Genomic DNA, 26,143 nt, shown 5'->3' with positions numbered 1-26,143 from the left:
TGTTCATACATGAACTTTTTACAAATATAAAATATTTGATGAATGGCATTCACACGCAATGCAAATTAAGTATCCTGTTATCTTTTCATATTTGGCAACAATGTGAAATTTATCAATTGATTAAAAAGTTCTATCTCTTCCCCAATAGTAAGAATTTAGTTATGCTTTCAAATCACATGTATACACATATATTCACATACATATATACATAAATAGGTAGTGATAAAAAAAATCACTCCTTTCTACCATTTACGTTGACCTGGTTGGCCTTCAGTGGTCAGTTCTGGGACTACTTAGCAAAGTCCATGGGGATTTAATTTCATATCATATGTTTAATCAAAAAAACCTGCACTCATTTCATAGAGACAATGTCTTAATCAGGCAGCGGTTAGTACATTGAAGGCCAGAGTGTTTAACCAGCAGAACATTAGGAGCTCCGGCAGCAGATGGAGGGCAAGCGGTCTGCTTGATCTACATAAACACCTGATTGGGAAGAAAATTGGACAGACTGCTAACTTATAGTCAAGCCCTTAGGTATTCAGTGTACCAATGAAGTATGCAAATTTGAATAAGCTTAATGCACTGATTATGAGAGGCAAACTCGAAGAGAAAACTTCAGAGAAACAAAATGTCCTAAAAAGAACTCAAAGAAGCCTGGGGGTTCTGCAGGGAGGAGATGACGCCTGTGCATCAGGAGATAGCAGCTGGGGATGGCTTTCCTTGTCACTCCTGAATAGACTTATGTCAGATAACGGGCCGCTTTTGAATTCTTCCCCTTTTATCTTTTTTTCTTTCTGTTCTATAGAACATGCAAGGACTTTATAAAGAGAATAAAACCCCCAAGGGCCAGAACCTTATAAAGAGTTCAGTTCCAAGTGGCTATATTATTGTACTTTTTAAGTATTTGTTTAATTCATTTATTTATGTATTAACTTAGTATGTGATAAATGAATGCCTGCCATGTGTCAATAATTGTTTTAGATCATTCATGATTGAGGACAAAGAAAAATACCCTATAGTTCAATTATAGCGAAAATTAAACTCTAGAATAAAGAAAGTTGATAGGACACATCTACTTTCATATACTAGTCACGATATAAGAAATAGAATAGATATGACCTCACAAAGCTGCTAAGGAATGAAAATCTACCAACGTGCAACCCAGCGCTGGGTCCTCTTCAAAGTCCGACCTGGCATTTTCTCTCATTTGTTGTTGCTCTCCAGTGCAGAGGGAATGCTATGGTTTGCCAGGAAGATTTTTCTCTGTGTGAGTACAAACTAGCTCTGGGCAGTAAGATCCTGGGCTGCTGTTCTGGCTGTAGCCTGACTGACACATGAGTCAGCTTTCAGGGGCTGGAAGATGAACATCTCAGCCAACATCATGGCCGGTTGAATGAAGCATGGAGAGAGAAGAGGTTAGTTACAATCGGGGTCTTAACTATCCTCCAATTGCAAGACTGCACTATGGGGTCGTTTGGGGAATTATTGACTGTGGGGTCTCTGACTCCACGAGTATATTCACAACTTAATGATCAATTGAGAAGCTGTAAAAAACAAGATGGGGACATCTAAGGGGAAGGTAGTCAATGGGAGATTGCTCTTGTTGCAGATAACATCTTCCTCCTCCTCCTCCTCCTCCTCCTCCTCCTCCTCCTCTTCTTCTTCTTTTCCTCCTCCTCCTTCTTTTCTCTCTCTCCCTCCCAATCATTCTCTCTCTCTCTCTCTCTCTCTCTCTCTCTCTCTCTCTCTCTCTTGCTCTCGCTATCTCTCAAGCAGTATCTATCTATCTATCTATCTATCTATCTATCTATCTATATATGTATATATATACATATATATATATATATATCTTGCTCTCTCTCTCACTGTCTTGCTCTCTTGCTCTCCCTTGCTCTCTCTCACTCGCTCTCACTCGCTCTCTCATGCTCTCTCTTGCTCTCTCATGCTCACTCTCTCTGCTTTTTGCTGGACATGAGGGGAGCAGCTTTCCTCTTGCACATGTTCCCAGCCATGATGCTGTTTTAGCTGTTTAACCGAGAAACAAGGGAGCCAGAAGAAGCACATGGGGAACACCCAAGGCTATGAGCTAAAATAAAGCTTTCATGCTTTTGATTTTTTTTTCCTCAAATATTTTCTCAACAAAACCGAAAGCTGGTACAGAAGGGAAGAAAATGAAGTAAAAGTTTTGGGGTTGTCAGGTCTCTACCATGGTGACCTAGTGTGGGGCTCGGAACAGCATGTGACTCTGGAGTAGGCATCCTTCTCTGTCCTATGTTCAAGAGTAGGTGCAAATCCACATGCCTTCTCAGAAGGCTTTCCTTGGGGCTTATCAGAGGAAACTTCAGAACTGTGATGCCAAGGATGATAGTTACCAGCTACTCATGATTACCAGAAAGAAATGCAGCCAACCAAACTCTGAAGTGCTTTAACTTGGTTCCAAAGATTCTGAGAGAAATAACTTAAAATACATAACAGGAACAATTTTCTTTAGTTATACAATGAAATAATTTTTTGAATCAATAAAATATATTCATTAGAGTGAAATAACAATTTTAACTATAAAATTAACAATATAAAATATATGTTAAATATATATGATAAAAATATAATTATATTTATTTTTTCTCCATTCTTCTACTTCCAGCTCCTTCCATTCCAACCACCAGGTTCCCCTGTAAACTACTGATCTCCTCCTCCCCAATTGTTGTTCACACACACACACACACACACACACACACACACACACACACAAATGCAACCTGCTAATCCAATACTATATAGCTAGCCCTGAGATCAATGCCCATGGATGATTTTCAATCACATTCTGGCTGGTAGTTTATGCAGAAAATTCTACCAACTTCATCCCGTGTCCTACCCCATATTATGTAGGAAGAATCCTGATCCTTATTGTATTGTCCTCAAATTCTCTCCCCACACACATCCCTGTGACACCACTAGATCCACCATCATATACAAAATACGAACTTTACTCAATCTCAGGTCAGGATGATTCCAAATTGTGCTAGGCATATATGTCAATGGTAAAGAGGCTGTCTAGCATGTGAAAGTCCCTAGCTTTATTCTCTAGACAGACAGACAGACAGACAGACACACACACACACACACACACACATCTTATTTTATGAGAAAAATAACCCAAATAAAATGGTCTATGAAGCAATGTGAGGAGACCAATGCCCTCTTACCCTTCTCTGTTCCCTGAATATGCAGAACTCTCTGTGATTCCCCGATTGTGACTTTCAGGATCATTTCACACCGTGTTATACACAAGTCTAGGGAGGAACCTGGCTGCCTTAAGATTTAATGATACGAAGAGTGAAATAAAATAAATATAAAGATGAGCAATCACTCCCTGGCTTTGGCACAGATTCCTGGGATCATGGAGACTTAAGGGTCCCATCATAAACTGTTTTCACCATACCAGGTTACCATCTATTCCCCTAGGTGTATTAGATGGTTTCTCATTCTTCTGTCTCCTATGTTTCTACAGCCTGTGGTGCTGTGCCCACACTAATATTCCCTTTAAAGACTTCCTGTGGCTGTGCTTTTAACCCCATCACCTTGTAGGAAGGACTCTCCCGGCAAGTCCACATTCTGGATGCTGAAAAGGATTCAAAGGCAATCAGCTGTCATCATGATTGGCTCACAACTCTTCATGTCACTCCCTAAACCAAATATTCAAGACTCCTTCTTCAAAGTTCACTGGCGAGGCATCTGGAAGGGACCATTTCTGGGAAGACCTGTCGTTTTCGCTTCTGACTTAGAATATCATTAAACTGATTATAAAATATTGCTTATAGCAATTCTGTCACCAATACCAGTTGCTGTTTGTAATATGCACCTGTCTAACCACTACTTCATAGAGTTTCTCTTCCCAGGAAAAACAATTATCATTCTGGTCACATATACATTTTAGTACAGAACGGATGTCTTTCTAAAATCACTTAGAACTTTGAGAATGAAAACTAGAAAACTGAGGGTACACGAATTTGTTACATTAGAGTTAAATAGCCCACTACTCATTTCATTGATCTATCTTCCATGACAAAACTATCTAATGTGCCTTGTGACAAACAGTAAGTACACTAAACAGTGTTAGTACTTGTTTATAAATCATAAACTACTCGCTGTTAACCTGTTAACAATGTGTTCATAGCAACCAGAAGCATTGTTAGATCTCCACTGAAACAGTTCCCACAGCAATGTGTGTGTGTGTGTGTGTGTGTGTGTGTGTGTGTGTGTGTGTGTGCGTACCTTTAAAGGAATCTCCCTTCCTTTAAATCAATTTTTTGCCATAGAATTTTATGGACCAATGCAAAATAAGAACTGCCTGAATTTAAAAAATTTAAACAATCAAAAGGATGGAGAGATGGTTCAATGATTGAAGTTCCTCCTGTCATACACAATAAATCCTTGATTTGGAATTCTTGGCAGAGCCGTGTCTCAACCTGTAATTCCTAGTGAAGGGGTGGTAGAAAGAGAAGGATCACTAGGACTTGCTTTCAACTAGTCCTGCCAAATGCGTTAATCCAGGTTCTGTGGAAAACACTATCACAAAAAAATGTAAGTGAAGATATTAAAGGAAGATACATAAGATCATCCTCTAGTTAACACGTGTAGATGTACACATGTGCACATCCATGTAAACATACATGAACATAGGCATATAACACATACACATATGTAGACAACAATTCAATAGTCCATTTCTTGATTTCCTGGTTCATACTGTCCCTAGAAGTTCTCCGCACTCAGGTGTGGTCTGTAGCCTATGGAGCTCCATGTGCTGCACTTCTGGGGGTGGTGCTTCTGTGGAAGGAAGTTGGACGTACACAGGTATACACTGGAAGCAGATGTGGAGTCTCCTGCCTTTCCAAGCTCTTTGCTTTCTGACCATGTCCTGAACCCGCCTTTACTGGTACGTCCTCCTGTCAGGATATGTGGTACTGCCATGCGCCCAAAGCTGCAGGGGCAATCGACTGTTACTTCACTTGGCACCCTTGATGTGTAGAGGCATGTGCAGCCTTCATTTATCTTCAGTGGGATGACAGTGCGGTATGTAGGAATGAGGTTACCTGGGCCTGATTTCCGGTCACTGTCTACCTACCAAATGATTTTGGACAAACTGAGCCTCTCAAGTTCTCTGTATCCATAGATTCACCACTGACATAGAAACAATAACAGCACTAAGAGCACATTGTAAAAATAAATATAAAAATAAATATGTATACATTAGCGCTTACCATGATTATAAAAATATTTATCAAGTACTTTCTAGGTATCATGGACAGAAACCTCTTTCATGAAAATATTAATATGTCCTGCATAGTTCTCTGTATTATACTTTCAATTATTCATGTTATGATTCTAATATCTCCTGCTTTTTTCAACAAAAGATAGTGTCTTGTATTTGAGCTTTTTTTGCCTCCCTAAATAAATGAATTCATTAAGAGAGAACATTTCAAGTGAGAATAAAGACGTGCGACTTTTTGTTTCATAAAGGATCTCTTAACTCATTCTGTGAAAATGGAAATTCATTTTTTTAAATCAAAGAAGCAATTCCACACGAAATATCATTTGCCTGTTTGCTTTGTTGAATACTTCAGGGCAAAACACATTCTTTGGTTATTAAACTTGAGTTTTACTTCCAGCATGAGTTGAAACAGCTAAGTGGAATTTATCTAGAAGCAAAAGAGAAATTTCCTTAATCATGCAGTGCTTTGCAATGACTCCAGAAGTTGCCAGTCTGGACAACAGCAGGTCTGAGTAGATTTAATACCTCTACAGTGAAGGCGCAGGGAGCTTTCAAGTAGGAGGCAGTGCTGGGGACATGTGGCTTTCATCTTTCAATGCCTGCAGGAGGTACTTGAGAAATAGGGAGTACACAGTAGAAAATAGCATTCCGTGTGTTAGACTCTGTGGATAGAACACTCCGAAGGCCACAGAGCAACTCTGCATGTGTGAAGGGCAATCACTGGAGATTGTAGAAGAGCAAATGAAAAGGGAAAAGAGGAAAAGAAAAGAACATGGAAAAGGGGGTAAAAACGTAGGTAGGGGGTATTTCAAATCAAGACCAGAAAATAAAAGCCATGAAATAACATGCTTTAGCCCACAATGTGGCAGCTTTGGATTACTCCTGAGAGAATAGAAACTACTCAATCGTTTTAAAAGGAGAAATAGATGGGCTGTCTTTTATTCTAACTGCTTAGAGAACTGGTATTTTGTGGTGGAACTTAGGGTGTGTGTGTGTGTGTGTGTGTGTGTGTGTGTGTGTGTGTGTGTACCCTACAAGACAAAAACAATCAAAAGGTGAATGACTGAAGACATGTGATAGAACTCGATTGGAAAGGAAGCACATGGAAATTGTTGAGAAGAAAGCAGTATCAGGGACAGGGCATTTAGGTGACTTGATGGATGAGAGTTTGTTTAGCATGACAGTCTGTGTTTGACACCGGAAGAGAGAAACTGAAGGAATCAAAGCAAATTTAAAAACAAAGCACAGAAGAGGATCCAGCACAACCAAAAGTCCAAACTATGGTTCCAGAGTCAAAAATACATGAGTCATATTCACATGAACACACATTACAGACACACACACACACACACACACACACACACACACACACACACACACACACATTTAATTAAATGCCAAAAGCTTTCCCCCAATTTAAAATGGTAGTTTCTTTAACTGCCGTTCTCTCCCACTAAGCTATCAAACCGGTCACAGCATATAGGCATTAAAATTGAAATTGAAAGCAGAATGAATAGAAGAATGAACTAATGAACAAGCAAGGAGAGATTTGAAGTGTGACTATATCATTGCAAGAAGATAAAGTACACCATCCTAGAGAGGACTACACTCATAGTGAAAAATCCTGTCACCTACTCGTATTTGTGCTAAGGCTTAATCATGTCATCAGTAATATACTTAAGTCTAAAAGCATGCAAGCTCTCATCATTCTGCTTAGATTTCAAAGAGAAAATAAGGCAAATAGTTGGGCCGATGTAAGGGGAGGTTCTGATACTAATGTCCTATTCCCCAGTTGGTTCTTGATTTGTCAGTTATGAAGGCGGGGGACCAATTACTGGGAGGAAGGTATGGGTGGGACTTGTGGGTCCCAAGAGGAAAAAGCAGATGCAGGGAAAGAGAGGAGCCTTTTCTACCATGCTTTGGAGGATGAAGAACGCAGCAATCATTTGAGGTCTGGGGTATAGCTTGGGCCGGTGGCCTCTGCTATGGCAGGTTGCCAAGGATGTTTAGCAGGCACTAGGTAGGACTAGACACTGAAGTTTTGAGCAAGTGGAGAAATGGAGATAAAAAACTATTAAGGACAAGCTTAACCAGGTGGCAGCAATTGGGCCTAGAAGGCAAATTGTAAAGAATCAATCTCTCTCTCTCTCTCTCTCTCTCTCTCTCTCTCTCTCTCTCTCTCTCTCTCTCTCTGTGTGTGTGTGTGTGTGTGTGTCTGTGTCTGTGTCTGTCTCTGTGTCTCTGTGTCTCTGTGTCTCTGTGTCTCTGTGTCTCTGTGTCTCTGTGTCTCTGTGTCTCTGTGTGTCTTTTATCAGCGGGAAGCTGGGAGAGGACTAGTAGCACAGTCATCTCGTGGAACCGAAGGAGGTTAGTACAAAAGGGAAGACGGGTGGGGCTAGTAGCAGGGATGGCCTGGGCAATGGCAGTAGCTTATAAAACTACATGAAACAGGCCAAGGCCTGGACACAGTGGGTGACCACGGATACTGCCGTGGAGCTTACAGTACAGGGTGCTGCAGTCATGTGTTCTCTCCCTGTAGATGTGCAAACTGGAGCCTGAGGATCAGTTATACCATGAACTTGAATTATTCTGAAGTTGTGATATCACTGGTATATGTTTAGTTGTGACCAATAGTGGGGACATCACAGATAGGCTAAGAAAATAAAAACATGCAAATCGGAAAAATAACTCACTTCACTTCATAATGGTGGCATAGCGGTAGCCACTCAATAAATTGCCTTTTCAAGTCTGAGTCATTAAACGAGGATACGTTTTGAGGGCACTAGGACACAATTTAATTACATGGCTGCAGCAAGTCATTAAACGAGACCCTTGTGGTTTGAAAACAATTAATGAGTCATTTAATGAATTGGATACCAGTATATTTGGAGGGGCCCAAGCGGTTTGAATGTGTGTCCCCTGGCACATGATTAATGACAGAAGGGGCACAGGCATTTAGAGAAATGAAACAACTAGTAATGAGAAGAAACAACAGAGGTTGTCACAGTATAAATTTAAAGAACATACTTAATGAAAAGGGGGGAGTACCACCCTTACAAATCACCTTTGAATGTTCTACCGTGATTCTTAAACCACAAAGGGAGAGATGAACACTAGTCCTAAATACTTTTACATAAATGAGTCGAAACTTGTGCTCCATTATATTATCATAAGAAGACTTTCCCTAGGGTATTCAGTACCTTTTTCTAGACTCCTGAAAGATCAAATCAAGGGATAAACTTTTAAAATGATTTTATCAATGCCAGAGATACAGATCTTGCAGAGGTCTTTTGTTTTTAAATCTTAGCACTCACACTGTGGCTCAGAACCAGCTGTAACTCCAGCTCCAGAGGATCTGAGAGCCTCTCCTGCTGTCCAAAGCCACCAAGCACACACATGGTGCACATACAAACATCATGTGGAAATCCATAAACATAATAAAAACGAACGCTAGCAAATGTTTGAAAGAAATTCCATTCAAACAACAAGCTTTCACTAATGTTTATAAGAGTGAGCCCATGGGGCTGGAGGGATGGCTTCTAGTTAAGTAAGAGCTTTTGTTGCCCTTCCAAAGGACCCAGCACCCATGTTGTCTGGCTCATTACCCTGGGACTGGCTGTACAAGATGTGACCCATTCTTCTGGCCTGAAACAATACCCACACAAACATGAAGTAGATACACTGACACATACCCATCAGCATGGACAGAATGCTGTTCTGAATAAGCCTGATCATTGTCAGTGACTTGGACACCTAGAGCTGTGCATGTCTGCTTAGCTCCAACACGGCCTGACAAAGAGCTTGCCAGGTGGTGTCTGGTGGGACTGTCCTACCACATACACAAGTCCAGTGCTATCCATTCATCTGCCATTCGAGTCTAAGCTGCCCTTGTCCACCTCTCCTCTCCTCTCCTCTCCTCTCCTCTCCTCTCCTCTCCTCTCCTCTCCTCTCCTCTCCTCTCCTCTCCTCTCCCCTCCCCTCCCCTCCCCTCCCCTCCCCTCCCCCCCCCTCTCTCTCTCTGTTCTCCCTGATGCCTACCTCCCTGGACTTTTAGTTCCTTCAGTCCTGTGGCTGCCATAGTTAATTCACTCCTGTTCCCTTGTATTTGCTGTTTTGAAGGATGCTAAATAGTTTCTTAGAAATCAATTGCCAGATAGGAAGGAGAAAAAAAGGAAAGACGGAAGAAGGAAGGAAGGAAGGAAGGAAGGGAGGGAGGGAGGGAGGGAGAAAAACCAGCCTGAAATTAGAAATATGTAATTCACACCAAGTCTTCAATAGAGGGGAATGATTTCCTTACAATTTTAATACACCAGAATTCCAAGGAAGCAAAATTTTATCACTTTAGCATGAAATCAACTCAATAATGATCCAAGTACTTTACATGTTCATATGAAAATGTCATAAGGAACCCCCGTACTTCATACTTCTAGTAAAGATTGAAGCTTAAAATCTCTGTCATTCGAACTTTCAACCAATAATATACATGTAAAATAAAGGAATGCAGGGGAAGTTCCTCAAAAAGTATATGCCTTCATTACAGCAGCACATTAATGACTCTCACTGGAAAGCTCCTTCCACTGTCACAGTCAGAATGACCTCCATGTTCCTCTTCAAGTCTACACAGACACACAATTAGAATTTTACCTCAGAGAATACAGATTGTGTGGAAGTAATTCAAAATATTGTTTCCTTCTTTCCTTTAACTGGCCCAACACTCAGATCATCTAGAAATGACATATAGACTGGATTGTCAGTTTAATTATGCAAAGCTACCCACCCTATTTCAAGCAATAGTGGATGAGCATTTATTTCTGAGTCAGGTGACCTCAGTAAATTCCAGCCTGTTTAGAAACACAACAGAGGAAAATACTGGCTTCAATATCATGAGTATTTCGAATGGCTTCTCTTACTGCCATCTGTATTGATTAGTAGAGAATGTACACATATGTATACGTGTATATATTTGTGTGTGTGTATATATATATATGTGTATATATAGAGAGATGAATACATGTGCATGTGTATATAATACATATATGTATATAGATACATGTATGTATATACATATACGCGCAATGTATATTTTAACATCAGACCTTTGTGAGCTTTGATCAGCAGCTTCTCTGGTAAGAAGAGCTTTGCAGAATAGCAGTGGGCATATTACGCTGAGCATCCCACTAGTAGCACACATGTGGCACAATTAAAAGAACTAAAATACACATCAACTATCTGACATTCTATGGCACCAGGAATTTGTGGGGGGTAGAAATTTTACTGGAAGACTTTCAGCAGGGGTGTAGGATCAAAGGATATTGTGATAATAACACGGAATCAGTATTCGCTTTGACAAAGTCAGCATCCTGCTTTGATGCTGACGAACCTAGAAAATGAATCAGGAGCAGATAACGTGGGTCTAGCCATCCTCTAATAAGCCAAGTTCTCAAGACATTTACAAACACAAAAGTGTGTACTGACTTTATTCTAAGTTGTCTTTGCTTTAGTAAATGTAGTGTTTTGCTAAAAAAATGCCATTTGTTCAAATATAAGGGAAGTTGATTATTATTATTGTTTTTAATTGGTAGGTTAGTATTTTTCATTACTCTTTTATTTCTAATATGTAAATGTTAGGGAATATAAGGACATTATTACGATCTCAATAATTCTTACAAATCTAAACAAATGTCCACGCAAGGGTATTTTATCACCATAGACACAAGCATAGCTACTTCCCCAGAACAGTGAAGAAGCAGGGGCTGCTGGGGGGAGGGTGACTGAGCTGCTCTCTTATAGTTTTCATTATTCTTCTTTCCTATAATATATTCTTTAATTCTAAAATCACATGCCCGCACCCAAGACACACACACACACACACACACACACACACACACACACACACAGAGTAGTAAAGGAGAAGTCACAATAATGAAGTGAGGCCTCCCTGATCAAACAACTTTCACTCTTCAAGAAAGAAAGGAAGAGGAAATGGAGGAAGATGGGGAGGAAGAAGAGAAAAAGGAAGGAGAAGAAGTGAAAGAGAATGAGGACAAGGAAGCGGGTACTTGACTCTTTCCTCCTGATTTTGACTGACAAGACACTTGGGATAAATGGTTATATGCAAAGATATCAGGCAGAGTAGCCTAAGGAGACATAAATATGGATTCAAGAGTTTTCAATGTTGAATGTCATGCTGTGAATTTTATTGAAACAGAACACGTCCATCTCTCGGAGGGTGGAGTTCTCCCAATCTATTGTCAGGCTCCTGGTGCTGTCACACAGTTCACTAGACGTCTGCTACCCTCCATCGCTTCCAGTAAGCCATGTGTGTTAATGGACCCATCGCGGTCTTACCCAGCTGTGGAGCCTGCGTGCATCCTACAATCGAGAACTTACAAGGTAGATGTGTCTGCTGGAATGATGGTGGCCTGGCTTGTTCCTGCTGACTGGATTTGAAAGTAGTTTCACAAAAAGAATATAAACCTTTTACTATAAATTTGATCAAAGGCCTATAATTTGTGAAGTCTCTAGCTTATTACCTTGAGGGAGAGAGTAATTACTTCTAATATTTTGCGAAACAGACATGTGATCAAACTACCATCTATGTATTTATACTTATAGAGCCTTAGAAGCACCCTCATGTAGTCAGCAGGGCGAGTGCAGAGACACGTGGTGGCCAAAGTGCTGAGAACAAGCAACTGCTCATTGCTCAGCTCTGAACAGAACATCCATGTCACCACGGACAAGTAAGCAAGCCTGAATCTGTAATGGAAAAGGGAAGTGGTCATCAGGTGTGTGGGTGTGTGTGTGGGTGGAGGGGGGGCATAAGAGAGGAGAGTAAGTGGCTCAGAGGTCAAGAGCATTGAGTGCTCTTAAGCATTGAGATCTTAGAGGATCTGGGTTCATTTCCCAGTATCCACATGGCAGCTTACAACTGTCTGTAGATACAGTTCCAGAGGATCTGACACCCTCATAGAGACATACATACAGGCCAAACATTAATGTACATAAAATAAATAAACCCTAAAAGGGGGCAAGATAGTGTGAATATTACCACCATATATTGTATACATGTGTGAGACAACTTAAAAGGAGGCAAAGAAAAGAAGAGGAGTTGGGGAAGTAAATGGAAGCTCATACAGGTAATATAAATATAATAAACAGAAATGTTGGTCGTCAAAAACAGCAGTCTCTCTCTCTCTCTCTCTCTCTCTCTCTCTCTCTCTCTCTCTCTCTGATGCCCTCTTCCTCCTTCTTCTCTCTCCCTTTCTCCTCATTTTATATTTTTCTCAACTCTAAGAGATTTCACCTCTGAACACTACTGACATCATCCATGGCCATGCAATTCACCCAACAATTAATATGCAGTGAGACTCAAAACGTCTTTTGAGTTCATTATTGAGTTCTTGATTGAATTGGCATTTTGAATGGTATCATCACTTTTTTCCTGTTTCTTTCAATTTAAGCAATCTTTGCTAGTATTAATTTAGTTACTCAAAGATCGGGTGTTTTTGAAGGAGCTCTTTAACAACTTATAATGTAAGAAAAAGTCATTAGTGGTAAACTCAGAGTTTAACAACTCTAACTTATGAGACAATATTTAACCTGATAGTGATTACATATTTAGGGGTGGAAATTCTTTTCATGCTACTCAACGTTGTCATAATTGAGAGTTTTGAGTTTCACAAAGGTTAAATAGCATGAAATTAAACTAACTGGCAGTGGTTTGTGTGGATATGGAGTCTGTGTAGACACTGTAGATTGTGTAGATACTGTAGTCTGTAGAGAGTGTGGTCTGTATGCATATGTGGCTTGTGAGGATACTGTGGTTTATGTAGACACTGAGTTGACACAATCGGGAAAGTTAGAAGACACCTATCCTCTTAAGGAATTTTCTTTTAAAATATTTCACTTATGAACAAAGATATACCAGCACTATGATTCTGTTTGCAAAAGCAAAAACAAACAAAACAACAACAAAAATCACAGCTTTGGGTGCATTTCATTGGTGGAGTGTTAAAACAAACCAGATCCTACACAACCGGGAAGGGTTGATGCAAAGACTTTCTGTTCATTTCAAATCATCTTCAAAATGAGCAAAGCCAAAAAGATCAACCTCCCTCTACAATACCAGCTCCTTTTCCTGCCACACACTAAACACTGTGCAAATCCGCCTTGAGAAAAAGCACTGGAGCAGGATACACGATGGTGCAGGACTTACAGCCTGGACTGCTGGGCCTCTCCTGTTCAATTCAAACAGACATCGCAGAATTTTGGACATAAATTTGTATTGCATGCCTTTGCATATATCAAGAAAACCAACACGATAACTTTTTCTCTTTTGGTTAAAAATGTTCCATTTTTTCAAATAACATAAAACTAGAGAATGATGACTAAAAATTTATAGCTTCATTGATCCTTGATGTCAGGAATTGTATCTTGAGAGGAAATTACAGATGAAAGCAACATAAATTTTGCTGTTGGTTTCTAGGAAAACCTGAATTAACAGCATTGACTATTTTTGTCATTTACTTTAAAATGCAAATTTAGAAGATGTCTTGATATTTAGTTTTCCAATTAGGCGATGTCTTGATGTCTTGTTATTTAACTGAGCAATATTTTTAAAAGGCATGTATGTAGCATTCTCATGCTAATTATGTTCCCCAAAAACTTGTTTACAGAAGTGTCAGCAGGTAAGACACTGGGGGACCCTGTCCCCAGTTGTTTCTGATTGGTAAATGAAGGTGCCTGCAGCCAATGGCTGAGCGGGGCAGACAGAGGGTGGACTTTAGGATTCCTGGGCTAGGGACAGAGCGGAAGAGAATGAGGAGATCCACACTGGGAGAAGGGAAGGAGAAGGAGGAGAGAAGAGACCTAAGAAGATGCAGGACAGGGAAGCATGGCCACCATGTAGGATCCAGGAGAGTGCAGCCCAAGAGAATTGGCAAACTGGGTCCAGGGCAGCCAAGATAGAAAACAGAATGTAGTAAGTTGTAACTCAAGACTATCGGAGAGAGATGGATTAGCTTCATGGAAGATAGGAAGTGGCCCAGCCATTGAGCAGAATAAGGCATATTAAAATATAAAGGCTGTGTGAGTATGTGTGTGTGTGTGTGTGTGTGTGTGTGTGTGTGTGTGTGTGTGTGGTGTTTGTGTGTGTGTGTGTGTGTGTGTGGTGTCTGTGAATGTGTGTGTGTGGTGTCTGTGAATGTGTGTGTGTGGTGTCTGTGTGTGTGTGGTGTTTGTGTGTATGTGAGTGTGTGTGTGTTTGTGTGTGTGGTATCTGTGTGTGAGTGTGTGTGTGGTGTCTGTGTGTGTGTGGTGTCTGTGTGTGTGTGGTGTCTGTGTGTGTGTGAGTATGTGTGTTTGTGTGTGTGTTTGTGTGTGTGGTATCTGTGTGTGAGTGTGTGTGTGTGTGTGTGTGTGTGTGTCTGTGTTTCATTCTGGTACCCAAAACCTTGCACTACTGCGATTTATTTAATTATTTTACTACAGTTGCATTTGTGTGCATACATACTCGTACACGTTTATTGGATCTTATTTGTTTCTTTAAGCTAAGTTCGGATACTTTGCTATCTGCCTGTGCCCTAAGCACCATTACCATCATCTGGTAATCTGTGAGTTGGTTATCACAATTTACAACATGAAAACATTTCTAGTGCTCAGAAGATCACTCAGCTTTTATGTTGCTTACTATGGAAACATGAAGATAACCCCTGAGTCACACCCCCGAGCTTGCTAACTATTCTTTCTGTATAAGGACTATATCTTCTTTTATTCCCATAATATTAATTACCATGTTTGGGAGGACACAAAAGTGATTAAAATAAGAAAGAGATTTTCATTTCTTGAAAGCTAATTGGAAAATTAAATGTATACATCTTTGCATTCTGCATTCATTTCTACATCAAAGCTCAAACAAACATTAACCAGGCTAATCATATCCCATGAGCCATATCTTGATTGTTTCAGCTTTATTGTTTAATTTTTAGACTTTCATTCTTAGAATGGTTTAGTTGTCCCAAGGTTGATGCATTAGGAAAATACCAAAGACAGCTGTTGGGCTAAACTTTTACCCCATGAAGAGATTCCACCCATACCCTTGCTTCTTCTCCATTGTAAAAATTAAAATTTCTCCACTTGGTACAAGAGTCTTCCAGAACGGCTGCTTCTGAATACCTTGTCTGAATACACTACCTTGTCTCTGAAAATACTCACCAAACTTTACTTCCATTCAATCTTGATCTCCCTCTGCTTCCACAGACAACCACGTAACTGTTAAGTTCCTTCAGCTAAAAATGCAGCCTACTGTCAACTCTACTTTGCTGGTATCATAGCCACCCTTAAAGTTAAGTCTAAGCAAGTATGTACTTCACTTTCTTAAGAAGCATCATCCAGCTTTCTCCCAAGCTTCCAAAGGGAAGGTCTCTTTCCTGCATGCATCTATCTCAGACCTTTGGAAACACAGCCCTTCCCTCCAGCACAAGACACCATAGGTCCTTAGTGACTGCATGCATGCTGCCTTGACTCCCTCTGTGCACAGGGATTTTGCTAACATGCATCACTGTTATAATCGTTACCAAAAACTGGCTCTATACTTACTGACCACCATGCCAGTGGTTCATAGACACATATGGAACTCGGTAACACTCCTTATGTTTTGAAGAAAGGGAGGCGCTTCATGCGATAGTTACTTTTCTCGTTGCTATACCTAGTTCATGGTTTCAGAGAGTTCATTCCATAACATTAATGGAGAAATGATGGAAAAGCTCTCTGGTGGCAGAGTATGAGCTGGAGTTTCCCTGTTGTAGATGTTAGAAGAATAAAGGGGAGTTATACCCAACCTGGGCTGGGTACACCAGGCCTGCCACTCCCCCCCGCCCCCCGTCGTGGACTAAGTTCCGTGTCATAGTGAAAGTTCTGCACCCTCGCAAGCTCCACCCATGGGATCATGGCAGACTTAAATCAGAACATCCTTCCACACTAACGAACCTGTATTGCTTAATAAAACGTTTTACATTTGCCTGCTATAAATTATTTCTACACATAATGATGTTTTCTCCAAAGTTTCTTCACGCTCTCTAATACATTCCACTTCCCTGTCTCCGGAGCTGTACTTGAAGCCTGTTCACAGTCCCACTCTCTAAGCACATAGAGTCAACTGTCATCAGCAATGCTGCTGAATTGGTTAGACACGACTAGATGGAACCATTTCAGTTGGAAAGCTCTATACAACTCCATTGCCACTGCTGAATTGACTCCTTCTCTGCCAGCCTTAGCCACTCAGAGCATTCCTGTAATTAAGAATATAAAAATCAGTAAGAGTTCTAATATCAAGAGAAAGCCTTGATAACCATTTATCATGAGTCCTGATAAGGACAAGAAATCATTTCCAAGAACTTACTCCTAAGTCCCTTTCCTAACTGGAATTTTCTAGGAGTGTCAGATATTGGATAGTTTCAGTACAGTAACTAAATCTTACTTTATGCTGGAAACAGATCTTTGTGATACTAAGAAGCAAATTAGATTTTCTTGTCATATATTTTCTTTTAGTTTACGTCTCTGTTGGCATGATAAAACATAAGCAAAATCAACTTGGGAAAGAAAGGGTTTATTTTTAGTTTACAAGTGATAGTCCACCATTGGGGAAAGCCAAGGTAGAAACCCAAGGCAGGAGCTTAAAGTAGAAATTACAGAGGGGCAATGCTTGCTCTTCCTGATTTGTTTCCATCATCACTTTCATCTACCATTCTTACAGAGCACAGACTCACCTGCCCAGCGTTGGCACTGCCCACAGCACATTGATTTGTCCCATTTCAACCAACAATAAAGAAAATGGCTCACAGGCATGAGCACCAATGGAGGCAATCCTTCCATTAAAGTTTTGTCATCCCAAATGTGGCAAGTTAACAACAAAAGTAACCCAGACACACTTCATATATGTGTAGGAGTTGTGCTGGAGAGTGAAGGGTGTTCTGGAGACATGGCCTCATACAGAAGTCCAGGCTGGCCTCAAACGTTCATTAATCCTCCTTCCCCAGCTTTCCAAGTTCTGTGGTTATAAGCACGAGCTACCTCATCCAGCTAAATATGAACTATTTAATAAGAAGATGAATTGTATACAATGCTTCCCTGAGATATTTTTTAAATGCTGTCAACCAATTCCAGATCTACCGAAAACACAATGACAGCTTAGAAGGAGGAAACCCATGCATGGAATGGCATTAGATTAAGAAAGGGATGCTTCACTGATGGGAAGCAATGTTAGATTCATATCATTTCGACGCTGAGAAACATTGTGTACAGACAAAACTGATACAACACACTACTCGGCTGATTGCTTATCACAATAAGAAACACACGGCCCAAAGTTCCACATGGCTACCTGTTCCTACTTCCTGCCTGTCTTGAGGTACCACCACCCTAAAACATTATAGTGAAGAACTATGGGAGTTCCACAGACAAACACTAGAATTGAACTATGGTTCATTTTGGCATACGTGATTTAAAAACACAGCACAGACACCCTTGTTCTGAACCAGTATGGTTCCTCTTGCTTGTCTTAGGAGATTATCTGTCAAAACAACTCATCGGCGTCTTGTAAACAGCCAAAATGTTTTGTTAGGAGTTTGTGCAATCATTTATATCAGCATAAAGATTAGACATGTGGAAAGGGAGAGTTAACAAAACAACTCCAGACTCTTTCCCAAATACTGGTGACCTTCGAGTAGACCCAGAGAAACATTAAAAGGCAATCACAGTATGCAACAAAGGAAATTTTCTGCATTTCAAGTGATGTATTTCATGGATAATAAATCAATGTTGCATGACCAGTAACCTTTAGTTCTGGAAGAAAACACCCTTTTGATAGAGATCAGGGACACTTAACCCCTCCTCCACCCATCCTGCTTCAAACTCCCTTCCCAACTCCCCTGCACTCCACCCAGTGTCTCAGCTCAAAGTCTGACATCCCTTTCCCTCTAGAGCCTCCCAAGGTTCGAAAACACATTTGTCTAGGTGTGGCTAAAGCACTTTCCCCCTTACTTAATGACAAAATTATTCAGGAATCTCTTTTAGATATATATAAGCAAAACCACAGAAATGAGTACATGAAGTTCTCAGGATAAAAGAAAGATGTAATGACAGCCCTGGCTCTATTAACCTGATTCTCTCTATAAGGCCACAGATCCTCAGCAAGTCAGCAAACTAAGCCAGCCTATTATGTCGTCATCAGGGCTATTACTTTGAGGTAGAAAGTGAGATTTTACTACTACAGACAGCTGCGTTTTCTTCCCATCTGGGTGTTCACCATTCCTGTATAACTATTTTACATTGGGGAATGGAATTACCTGCAGTGTCTTTTGAAAATACTCCTATTTGAGCTAAGTTACCTCTGTAAAAAGACCCCATTCATGTTTTCAACTAAGGCTAATGTCCCAGAATATTTCTCCTCAAATATGGCAGATGTACTGAAAATAATTTATTTTTTTTATCATTTTGGCATTCAGATTAATTGTGGAAAAGTGTCACCCATTCAGTTGAGAACTATGACTCGTGTATACTATTGAGATAAGTAATTGAGACTTGCAGAAATTCCTGCCTTTCTAGGTCTTTCACTAAAGTTAAGGACAAATAGTAATCAATACAGGTACAAGTCCCATGATAAGAGAACATAAATCCAACTGTTTTGGGAAACAAAATAAGAGGCAGGTATCAATAATGTAAAATCCATCATGAAAGGGAAAATATCCAACTTCCTCATTGGCAGGCTTGTGTTTGAACTAGGTCTACTTGAACATCTTAAAATATAAAATGTACAACTTGCATGCACTTTGACATGGACATAATCACAAAGCCTATCCTCTCCTTTTTAATTTTCATTAGAACTGTTATCATTTACAAGATAATGCAATATGTGATTAAAAGGATGATTGTTCCTGTGAACGTATTAAGATATGGGCAAACACTTCATGAGGTTCTAATTCCTTGAGAAGGGAAAGGTATGTTATCTTTTTGCTTTGGTTCCCTTCTTCAGGGGAGGGGGGTTCTATAGATGGTAAAGTCTCAACTTCAGAGGGAATTTCTACCTGCCTTCCTTCCTCATTCCCGTCCCCAGGTGTCATATATGTCACTAAATCAGTTCCTAATGGTGAATCATATAGTAGACGGAGGTCTAGAGCATATTACAGTTTTTCAGTTAATTTATGGTCTTTAATGGCATCTATAGGTCAATAAAAAATGCTCTGCTTCCCATTTTCAATGTTGCAGAATTATTCTAGAACTTACCACCTTCTACCTTATGAAATTCAATTCTGCTCTTTATCTTTCACTCAATTGCAATCACATGCCACAGATTCTCCTTAATTTCAAAAATTAACACTAGCCATTTGAACTTAGTAGTGCCGGGCTTGATGTTCTAGTCTATTCAATGCACAACCTTGGTAGTCATCCCCTTGCTCTAAAAAGGAGACTTCCCAATTCTTCCTTCTTCACTGTATTGTATATATTTCTGACCAGAAATTACCTTCACAAAATAATGCTTTTCAATTCACCTTTGACCTCACAATGTCTTGGAAAATAACACTAAAATATTATTATAAAAATAAATATCAAAAATATATTCATGGTTGTATATTAGAAGTTTTGAATCCCTTCATTGTATATTTCTCCACAATATCTCTTATTAACAGTGGAATAAATATGTATCTAACATGATCAGAAATATACTATACAATTCATTTAAATAAAGTCCAAATTATTGTTGATAATCAAATGCAAATAATCACTATTCAATACAATTAAATATTAATGAACGTTTTTAACTTAATATCAAAAGTAATATGATAGCTAAATATAGTGCTTATTCTCTAATATAACTCTCACTAAAATAAACTGCATAGTTATTAATATATTGCATAAAGGAGACACATACACTTAGAGGAACTAAATTAACTTGTTCATAATTATGACAGGAGAACAGGACTTGGCCCAATTATGAATTCTGAATTATCTGATCCAAAATCCATTGCAAAGTTATCTTTGTTTGTAACAATCTACAGGATAAAGAAAATTTTCTATTATATATTTAACCAAAATTACTGAGGATGTAATCAGAAAGAAAATAAAAAACTTACAAAAAACAAAAACTTTCCATGTTTTCAAATCTGCAGTTTTAATTAAAACTTGTGTTAGGTGTGAATATGCCTCACCCCAGGGTCCCTAAGCAGTTGTCAGGTCGGAGTAGTGTTTAAGGAATAATAGATGTGACAAGGTGAAAGGGCAAACAAGCATGGCCTGATAAAGTGAAACATGCTAGGTATAAAGTTTCAAAGAGAACAAAGATTGTGTTAGATAGTTATTAAATTTAAACAATTAAATACTATTTTCATGGATGCTAGCCATAGCCATGATCTCATAACTGAATAATTACTTATCTAAATAACAGATTAAATGGCCGATACTTGTCACATTTTCATCACCATAACAAAAATCAACTCATAAGGAGAAAAGAATAATTTGGCTCAAAAAATGAGAGGCCTGGTATATGACTGACTAGTCTCATTGTCTTTGAGCAATTGCCTTTTTAGCAAAACTGCCCAAAACACCGCACCATGTAAGGATGCATCTGACAGAAAAAACCTGTTCATCTCCTTGCTGAGAGATCATAGAAGGAAGGAAGACTGGAGCCCTATGGTCTCATTTAAGGGTCATGCGCCCAATGATCTGAAGACCTCCACTCACTCGGCTCCGCCTTCCACTAGTATCCCACAGGGCACCAGCATTTGACCACTCCCATCTGTGGGGAGTACTCAGCATGTAAATTGTGTCAACCAAGTTTTCCAATTGAATAGTTTTGACTTTTCCCTTTACGCACATTTATAAAGGTAGACAATGCAGAGACTACATTAATTATATATAGCGGTTAAAATGCTTTTATCCAGGGATTGTTGGTATAGAAATTTGCAGAATTTCTCAGTGCTACAGCCCCTGTATCCTTATATTCTATCAAATCTATTTAGAATCGCTAATAACACCAAAACTTGAGCAGTTCCTAAGGCCCTTGAATAACCATTTTAATTTCTAAGTATAGCAATTCACAAATGGTATATTGAAACCTAGGCAAGACCTTCGGGTATTTGTTTTTATTTTCAGTATTAATTTTTATGATTGGAAACTATGTATACGCGCATGTCTGCACATACATGCATGTGAGTCCATGTGTCCTAAGGCATCAGAGTCAGAGTCCTCAAATCCCACAGACAATGGAGTTACAGGTAACTGTTAGCCACCTACCTTAAGTGCTTGGAACTGTAGCCTAGTCCTCTGGAAGAATTCTTAATCACTGTGACACCTCCCCAGTCCCTGACCTTTTCAATACGTTTAATGTTGATGCCTTAGTGAATATTTCGTTAGGTATCTTAATATAGGAATCAGTTGGTAAGACTTCACATAATTGCTCCTTTCAGTTTCCAAAGGAAGGTCTATGAACGTTAGCTAAAGGGCCCCCTGACCTCTAGGGTCCTTAAGAGAAACTTCATCCCCACCGCACATGGTCATTATTCTCAGAGTCATAATGAATGCCACAGCTCCATCGTGATTGTGATGCAAAGCTCCATTGAGCAAGTTTCCCATAATCCCTTTCCCTTGAAATTCTTCTAAAGTGTGAAGAGAAACAAAATAAAACAAAAAATACCCGGAGGACAATTTTTTATGATGTATGCATGCATCTGCTGGCAATGAAGGTGTAAACGTGCAGAGCCAGCAGAGGAGGGAACCATCTTGGCACTGCTCTAAGTACCAACCATCAGAGCTGGGCAGAGTGATCCAGCTGTTCTGAAACCCAAGAAGGTTCGAACCGTACTGAAGTGTCGTTGTTCAGTATGTGGCCAGACACCAGAAGCTACAATCCTGTTGTGTGGCTTTGTTTTGGTTTTATTTTTTCAGACAAAGAGCTTAAGGAAATCTGTGAAACCAGTGTGAAAGTCTGCTTTATAGCACCAAAAGCCTGCTTCTGATAACTGTCCCATTTTCTAGAGTTCCTGTTATTTCGAGAGCCTCCTGACATAGCTAAGCTGTGCAGAAAGCAAACAGAAGTTTCAGGAATCCTTTGTCCTACAGTGGTGTATTGCCTGCAAGAAATGGCAATGTACTGGTCGCATAAAGTTTATGGGAGCACCGAAACCAATGTCTAATTTGACTTCATGCCCACTCTACGAAATGGAACCCATACACTATACTGCCTAGGTAACTAAAAGTCTGAAACCAGATGGCCCAGAGACCTAGGGGGAAACCAAATACCCCTGTTCTACTAAAGGAACATAGCAATAAGTTACTCCTAATGACATTCTGTTATAATCAGAGATCAGTGCCTTGAGCAGCCATCATCAGAGAAGCGTCCTTCCACAGCAAAGGAGAACAAATACAGAGACCCATAGCATTACACGATGCATTAGGAGAGAGAAAGGGAGAGATGGAGAGATGGAGAGATGGAGAGAGAGAGAGAGAGAGAGAGAGAGAGAGAGAGAGAGAGAAACAGAGACACAAAGAGACAGACAGACAGGCAGGCAGGCAGGCAGGCAGGCAGACAGACCTATGAATACTCAGTGGGAAACTGGACATTTCCATGGAATCTCTCCCCATAGGGTTCAGGGAGGAGACAGAAAGAGGGTAAGACCAGAAGACACGGAAGACACAAGAAAACAAGGTTCTCTAAATCAACATAACAAACAATGGGCACACATGCGAACTCACAGAGACAGAGGCAGCACACAGAGGGCCTGCAAGGATCTGAAGTAGGTCTTCTATATGTATATTTGGGCTTCCAGATTATTGATTTTATGTGATTCTTGAGCGGGACTTTTAGAGGGTCTATGTTTACTGTGCTTTCTGTTGAGCTCTTTTACTTCTCTTTGTTTTGTCCAATTCCTACAGTTAGTATTTATTTTATCATATTGTATTTTATGTTTTAAAATTTCAAGGGGAAAAAAAAAAGCAAATGCTGAATGTCTGTTATCCAAAGGCCACACATTGTGTCAACAGGCTTTCAGGGCACAAAGGGCTTGAGAAGACATTATTTCTCATGGTTTCTAAAATTCCCAAAAGAATTCTCTGTTTCCTGTTTTTTTTTTCTTTCATGATACTCCTAACAAGTGATTTTTCCCTTGGAGGACATATCATGGGACCACATCTGGAGTTTCACAAAATGCTCAGTTTGGTAACTGTGACCCAAGACCTGTCTTAAGAAGTATATTATGGTTACATAAGATGATTCAGCAGGTCCAGGTGCTTGCTGCCATGTTTGACCATCTAAGCTTCACCCCTGAAACCCACATGATGAGGAGTGAACCCACTTCCTCAAGTTGAACCCACATCCTCTCACGTACTGTAGCAACTGTGTGCCGCCACTCCCAAACAAACACACAAGTTAATGTGTACTAAAATTAAAAAGAAAGTGTATTGAAATACAATTGGGTGAGAATGATGTTGTTAATAAGATAACAGGGAGCATGCTCCAGTGTAGACAGAATGTCATTTGCAAATTGATGTGTTATAAGTAGTGCTATTTTTTTTTTTAAAAAAGGACAGCTTATACGATGTTGAATAATGTGTAGGTATTTTAGGTCTTTTTACTCTTTACTGTTTTTCTGGGATTCTCAAGGGCCAAAATGTTACAGAGTAAATATTAAGGTTATTACAAAAAAGGCTTTAAAACACATAACCAAAGGGGTCTTTCTCCAAGTTTATTCATTCCAATAGTGAGAGGGCAAGACCATCAGAGCACACAAATCTTTTGTTTGTTTGTTTGTTTGTTTGTTTGTTGCAATTTGAACAGTAAAGCCCCCATTGTACTTCTGCAAATTAAGAAGGGACAACTCTCGAGAACAAAAACTAGCTAAATCTTCTCCATCTCTATGCTAGGACATACTTTGCTTAGGACAAAGTGAAAACGTGTACTCATACACCAACTTCTTCCCTGGGTTCCTTTCCTCTTTACTGTATCCATGCGGAATACAGTATAAGAGACAATCTACAGACAATCTACAAACAGTTTGGTCCTAGTCATCAATAATCACAGTTCAAACTTATTGAGTACAAATATCCAAAAGCAAACAAGCATTTAAGTTTTAAGTGACATGCTCTTCCAGTAGCAGGATAAAATCAATGTTGTCTCAATAGCATGCCCAGAACATGGGTCATCCCCTCTACGGTATGAATCACCAGCCTGTGATGGTTGAACCAAGAGTGAGAGCATTCACAGTAAATTCCTAAAGGATACTGTTATGACCCTTCAATTTTACTATTAGACATTGTGATGCGTCTCCTATTGTGCCTAACTTACAACTTGCACTTCACCATGACATGTAGGTATAGGAGAAACAGAAAAAGAATCTGGTATCGTCTATTCTCTCAAACACCCAACCAGTCTTCTGGAAGTACATGTTTTGCACATAAGAAGGGCATATAGCAAGTCTTAGACTATTACAACACCAGAAATACACATGATATTTACTCAAAATATGTTTAAAGAACCTCCTTAAGCTGATAGAGCAGATCAAGCCACAGTCGGGATAGTAAACCTGAGTTTAAAATGCTACTTTCCCCTGTTTTCTAACACTGTGTGCCAGACGTAGTGTATGTTAACACCCAGGCACTGGAAATACAGTGAATCACCACAAAAACTGCAAATACAAGAACCTCCTCAGAGAAGACAAGCAGAGAATTTCTCCAACTTACATAGTTTACCCTTTTATTTTAAAGTAATTTCATGTATTTTATGAATATAAAAATGCTTTGGTTTTAATTGGCCATAGGATGACATATTTTATGAATTTTTATATTTGATTCAGATTCATGAAGTTCAATTTTATACCTCAGAAGAACAAAAATCCATTTCTGCATTTTCTGAACCATGACCAATAAAACAGATTTTTCCCCGTTCTCTATTATCCAATATTTAGCTTATTTACTGTCTTGAACTGAATATTTTAAATGTCTGATGATTTTTAATACATGAACCAGAGAAACCACCAGACTTGGCTCTATAAAAAAGAAAACAGCCATCCTTTGCTTAGTGAAATAACAAAAACATGTGAACTAAGACATTGTGTTAAGCTGAAGGCTTGTTGCTTTAAGTTTCTGATTCAAACACTCACTGGAACAAAAATGTCACTTAAGTGTGCAAAAGCGCACATGCCCTTGAACTGTTGTGCTGTGCCTTTTGGGGGCTGCTTGAGAGGAAAGCAATGTTTATCTGTAACCGGGGACGCACCTTCTGATGTCCTGCTCCTCCCAGCCTCACATATCATCTGTTAGCAGTCCCATCTGTCAGCTCCTAATTAGCAAACACAAAACCTTACAAGTCCTGGACCAGCCCAGCCAGTGCTTCTGCCCCGGAGCATTAGCCAGCATCGGTTTCTCAACAATTCCCTGAGCTGGAGATTGTTCTGAACGGAGATCTACACGTATGTCTTTGCCAAATACAGTTTTTGAGAAAGCAAACAAAGAAGAAAAGAATCCACCATTTATCAAAAGAGTGTCTACACATCAAAAGAGTTTCAGACACACTTACGTCTTTAGCATCCTGAATGTCATGAAAAAATTGAACTGTGAGAGGAAGACTCCAGTTTGCTAGACAGAGGTTCCTTATGAAGAGTCAAGTAGGCAGAGGTGGGTTCATTTTATGTCTAACAACAAACTCACCCCCTGTTAGTCTCAAAACCACAAAGAGCAGAGCAGACTTTCCGTTCACTGCTTTGTTCAGATGTATCGAGAAGAAACCAGTTTGAACATTATTGGGCATTGGAGAGACGGACCAGCAGTTAGAAGCACTTGCTGCTTTTTCAGATGACCTGGATATAGTTGAAAGGACCTATT

At 39.7% G+C, this 26,143-nt stretch overlaps 1 protein-coding gene and 1 long non-coding RNA gene across 10 annotated transcripts in view; both read right to left on the bottom strand.

Annotated features, from left to right (window-relative positions):
- Plxdc2 (plexin domain containing 2) overlaps window positions 1–26,143 on the bottom strand; it is a 425,039-nt gene that overhangs the window by 334,497 nt on the left and 64,399 nt on the right. The window lies entirely within an intron of this gene.
- Window positions 1,795–26,107, bottom strand: LOC134482613 (uncharacterized). Its single transcript, XR_010058997.1, has 2 exons — window positions 21,563–26,107; window positions 1,795–16,563 (listed from the first exon to the last, which is right to left on the bottom strand). It is a non-coding gene; the product is annotated as an uncharacterized LOC134482613 (long non-coding RNA).

Source organism: Rattus norvegicus, chromosome 17, assembly GCF_036323735.1.
Source record: "Rattus norvegicus strain BN/NHsdMcwi chromosome 17, GRCr8, whole genome shotgun sequence".
Taxonomy (NCBI): Eukaryota; Metazoa; Chordata; class Mammalia; order Rodentia; family Muridae; genus Rattus; species Rattus norvegicus.
Note: the sequence above shows the minus strand (reverse complement) of the source record. Positions and strands in the feature narration are given on the sequence as shown.